The sequence below is a fragment of the Carassius carassius genome, chromosome 24 (genome assembly GCF_963082965.1).
Source record: "Carassius carassius chromosome 24, fCarCar2.1, whole genome shotgun sequence".
Taxonomy (NCBI): domain Eukaryota; kingdom Metazoa; phylum Chordata; class Actinopteri; order Cypriniformes; family Cyprinidae; genus Carassius; species Carassius carassius.
In genome coordinates, this window is record NC_081778.1 from 25,542,047 (window position 1) to 25,548,089 (window position 6,043).

The window sequence follows — 6,043 nt, forward strand, 5'->3', positions numbered from 1 at the left end:
ACGTTAAGGTCAAATTCCATTGTATTTTGGTGGCTTGATTTTGTAAACAACTTCAAAAACATTAAAGGATAATGGAACGGTCTACATGCAATAGTAAGGCTTTCCTCTCTGTACACTTATCCTTAAGTACAATTTTGCCTTGTTTTATTGGTGTCCCCTTCAAAACTTGCTCGTGAGAAATGTTATGTTTATTTTTTCCCCCCCAACATTTAGATGAGATTTTCGCCCCTGAAAACAAATTCAAATCTTCAGATCTCTGACAACAAAGGGGTTTGATTTAGTGGTTTAGTCTGGGAACGGAAGTGTTTAGTAAACAAGCAATGTCTGTGGAGCAGTCGGCAGAAATACAAAGTTAAGGATTTGGGATTTATTTTGTAACCCTCTGTTACCTCTCTGTGTTGAACTGTGCCAACTATTTCTTGTTTTGGATTGGTTTTGATGGATTATCTAATTTATATTTGAATCTCCTTTCATCCTGGCTTGTAGCTACATATGCATATTTATGTAAATTATCAGTTAAAATGATGAGTTATCCTGTTAAGCACATGCCATGGTCAGATTTTACCTACCTACCTAAATAAATAAATAAAATGTCATTTGTGTTTGATTTTCCTTTCAACTTTTAAGTAAAATATGACACGTTGAGATAAGAATTCACTTTTAAATAAATAAATAAATACAATTTGTTCAATTAATTCTATATAATTTTGGATATAATTGTAATGGTATAATTCTGTGCAAAAATCAATATTTTGAAGAAAGAAAATGAAAGTAAAGTTGGAAAATTAAAATTTTTGCATCGTCACTATTTTTCATTTCAACAATCAATTCAGAGAAGTCGCTTATTTTCTGGCGTTTTCTGTGTCTGTTGCACCATTATCTACATAAATTTTAACTGTAGTATCATCTAATGACGATACATTCACCCCTAAATGCCACATAAAGGTAATTTGACATGTCAGTAAGTGACGTTTTTGGCTAGGATATGCTGCGACATGGACCAGACCTTATGCTGCTTACTCTATGGGTTTGGCTACAATAAATATGTTAAATGTGATTAATGCATGAACATTATGCCACAACACACACACACACACACACACATATTTAAGGCCATAAAATAGGACATTTGACAGCCTGTTGCTTCATTGTATTTGTAGTTTTATGGCCCAAAGATCATCAAATATACAATGGAGGTGTACTAGTGCTCCAACTGGCCAACCTGTCATTATCCCTGCTCCTTCCGCATGTGTTTGTTTTGAAGCAAGTATGATAGTCTGGTGTGTTTGGGCTGTGTGCAGTGTCTATCTCTTATCTGTTGTTTGATCTCTGTACCCTCAGGTGGCGCCAGCGATCAAAGAGCATGATGAAATACAGCCTGATGGTGGCTGGCTATCAGACCTGGGAAACAAGGTGAACGTCTTCAAACAGATACTTATCAGTCACCTTGGCCTGCACGATGTCAACCTGCACATGGCCCAAAGCCCTCCACTTAAACTGAACTGGAGAAGACCCACAGAGACCTTCACGACCTTTGGTGCAAGTGTTTCTGGTCCAACATTTAAAAAGCCAGTCTTGTTATGGTGGTAAATGTGGCACTCAAGCAAAACTTGATGCTTTGCAAGTTAATAAAAGAAGCAGACAGCAGGGAGAATCACTAAGAATTAATCAATCAAATGAATCAAACCAGGCACCTGAATCTGATCTTCAGAGACAGTGTGGAGTAAAGATGGGCCATTTTCTAAAAAAAAATTTAAAGAAAGAAATATATTTTTTTAATCCACAAAGGATGCCTTAAACTGATCAAAAGTGATAGTAAAATGTATTTTTTGATATGATGTATTTTTTACTTCGTTGATTTATCTCATTTGTGTAAATGTTGTAGCGCTTTGAGTTTAAGGAAGGAGCACTATAAATAAAATTATATATATATATATATATATATATATATATATATATATATATATATATATATATATATATATATATATATATATGTGCGTGTGTGTGTGTGTGTGTGTGTAATATATATCAAATAAATGCTGATCATTTGAGCTTTCTATTATGAAAGAATACAGAATTTTTATCACAGTTTCCACAGAAATAATAGGCAGTAATAATAATATAATGTTTTTGATTAAGGCATACTAGAAAGATTTCTGAAGCATCATGTGTCACCGAAGACTGGAGTAATGGCTTCAGCTTTGACATCACAAAAATAAATTACATTTTAAAATATGTTAAAATAATTTTTTTTTTGAACTGTAATAATATTACAATATTACTGCATCAAATAAATGCAAACTGGCTTTGGTTTAATGTTTTGAGACTTCTACAAAAAAAAAGAAAAAAGAAAAAAAAGCACCAACCCCAAACATTTGATTGCCCCATGTGATTTAAAAAAAGAAAAAAATGTATATATAATAAAATGTTTTAATGCATTTAGGGCCTGGTTGAGATGGATTGCATCCGATTTGTGAGTATTTTTTGCGTAAAGCTGTGCCATTTTAGAGAATTAATTTGTTATTTCAGATGGACGATTAACTAATCAATATAAGATCATCTTTAATTATACATTTTATTTACTTACTGTGCTCAATGAAGTTGTTAGATACAAATACTTGCCGTATATGCCCTTGTTCTGAATTGCTTATGTCCATTTTCACAGGCACATATTTGAGGTCTCATAAATCTTTTAGCGTATTACATTTATACATTTTAGTACTCAAGCTATCTAACAGCCACCTCTGAAAATAGAGACTAGAGACTGAGCAGTTTACTCCATCTCTCCCGACAGACAATGCGGATGCACTACGGTTTCCTCTGGTCAGCTGTGCTCTCTATAGAACACCACAACAACAACAAATGCCAAGAATCAGAACAGGCTCGTAAATCCTATTCTGAGATCAGTGCCACAGAGAGATATTTATAGCCATTCAGTCCCACAAATACCGGTTTATTCCCTCAGTCACCCCCCCCCCCCCCCAACCCCCAGGTGTTCCAGTGGTTTAGGGGCTAAAAAAGTAAAGAAACAATAGACAGTAGGGCAAAGAGGGATGGTGAGAGGAACAGGGGTGTGTATGACTGCCGGGGATAAATAGGACTTGTTTGAGGGACTCACATAGTCTTCGTTCTCTCTGTCATTATGGTCAGGCCGTTCCCGGTCAGGAATTTCAAAACTCTCACTCCCAAACAAAGCCCAGATAAACTGCTACTGACTCCAATGTGAGAGCTCAATTCAAACAGCCTCACGCCTCAAAAGACAGTCAAATAGGGACATTATTTCACTCAATTTGACAGCCGTCTGGCCCATCTCAAGCTTTTGAACAACTGAGCATGCTCAGTGCAAGGCCTTATTTTATATATTTTTTAAAAATCCTAAGAAAAGAAAACCATTTTACATTTAGGCTACAGAATACAGATAAATGGTGATGCACCAGTATTAAACATCTGTGAATAAATAATTAATAATAATAATTGCTAGTTTATAATTATTTTTGTTAACGCAAAACATGAGTTTCATGCCAATAACCCATAAATATTACAATTTAATGCTTTTTTGTCTGAATAAATAAAAACTACAAGTTTACTGCTAATAACTCATAAATAAGAGATCATAAAATTCTATGCTTTTTTTGTCTGAATGAATTAAATCTACATTAGTTTAATACGAGTTTCATGCTGGTCACCGATAAATAACAAATTTGATACCATTTTGTCTGAATATATAACAAATACAATACAAGTTTAGATAACCCGTAAATAACAGATACTAAAATTCTATTTTATCTGAATAAACTAAAAATACAATATTAAAATCAATCATTTTAAATACTACATTGCAGTAACATTTTAATTACAGTTAGATTCATTCATTTTGCAATTTGCTAAAAAATTATATCATCATTGTTAAATTATTTATTTTAAAGACTGACTTATATTAGATGGCAAATCTATTATATATATATATATATATATATATATATATATATATATATATATATATATATATATATATATATATATATATATATATATACACACACACACACACATACCCGTAATTCCTCAAATAAAAACCGGTAGTCAAATAAACGCCGGGCCTCTTATAGTGGCCGGGGGCGTGGGTTAACACGGACAAATAAAGGCCGGTCTTAAATAAAGGCCGGGGGAAAATGTGTGCAGCAGAGCCAGATAACGAACGTACACTGCCGGAGCGTTTCTCGTTCTAGAGTCAAGAACCGGTTGCATCGGTTTTCGGACCACCAGTACACTGAACCGAGAACCGTTTCTGTCAGAAGCGTTAGATTCGAGAATCGAGGAGCTGATGATACTGCGCATGTGTGCAGGGTCGTCATGCATTCATGATTTTTGAGGGGGCACATTGGGGGGGGGGGGGGGGGGGAGTATAAGTCATCCTATGAAAGCACTGTATAACTGATATAGGCTTATTTATTTTATTATTTTTTTTCCTTTTTATTCAAAACAATTCCAAACATGCTTAATATATCAGGAAATATCTTGTTTCTCAAATATGTGTAGGTAAACGCGTTTTGCACCTTTATAGATTGTTATTTGATCAATATATGGAAATGTAGTGTAATCTATTAACTACACATAAAAACCTGACTTTTTACTTAAGTGCCATATCATGCCATAAAATATTTTTAATACGACTGAATTTGCATTTAATGTAAATTTTAATAACAATATTGTAAGATACTTATTTTAACACTTTCATTTTACAGAGAGTAAAGAACATTTACATTATCAAAAAACATTTTCATTCAGTCTAGCCAGAGTTCAGGCACTCTCAAAAACTTCCATTAAAATCACTGAAGCACTTTACATTATGAAACGAATATCTTACTTACATTCGTACGCACATCTGCACTTTTTGTTGTTTCTGATGAGAGAATTCGCTAAATAATTCAGTCAGCGAGCAAGTGAACAAAACACCGCGTTTCAGTGATGACTCTTCTGGACGTCTCTCTTTGGCCATTGCATCCATAAGCGCAACAGAATAGTTTCTGATTGGTTATCATGAAGCGTTGTACGAACGCGTCTGTCTCTGGCTCAGCGCCAGCCAGCGAACGCAGATTTGAATTTAGCAGCTGATGCTGTGCACTGAACGATCTAATCACACCGCTGTGATTGTATCAAATATATAAAAAATATTATTCTGCAATTTTTTTTTTTCGCTTGGAAGCTGCATTTAAAATCCACTTGGCTCAGAAATCTGAGGGGGCACGTGCCCCCTCACTTTGAATGGGCACGACGCCTCTGCATGTGTGATTAAGCGTGAAGCAGACCGACACAGAGCGCGTGAGAACCGAACTGATTCTTTTGGTGATTGATTCTTAGCTTATGTTATGATCTCTGTCCACTGGAACGCTATCGCTTTTAATTTAAAATCTAATCTAATAAAAGCCTGCTTCAAATAAAAGCCTGTTACCTTCTGCAGTTCAGGTAAATAAAGGCCCCGGCTTTATATATATATATATATATATATATATATATATATATATATATATATATATATTTTTTTTTTTTTTTTTTTTTTTTTTAAATCAGTATGAACAATTAAACATCAAGTATAGCAACCACATATCATTACCATGAAATAAAACTGCTTATATTATTATATAAGATTACTCCCTACTCTGCTGTGTGCTTTGTTGTGCTTGCACAAAACAATTCTTCATTTAGCAACAGCTAAAGTCTACTTATAGTAGAAAACCTGAGGCTTTTGTACAGAAATGCAGGTGTCAGTACTCTGAGGCTGATTTTCAGTTAAAAGGTTTGTTTCAACATTGAACTAGCGGGCATGAGTGACAACTTGTTCATGGAATGTTTGTTAAGACTCACTGAAAACATAGTTGCAACCAGCGGCGGTATTACAGGTAATAATAATCTGGGTGTCAATCATCATTCATATGAAAAGAGTTTTTACATATTTCCCAAGCTGAAAGCTAAAATACTGTCTAATGATGGATCCCTCTAATAATTCAAAGTATAATACACAATGAACAGACTGTATAAA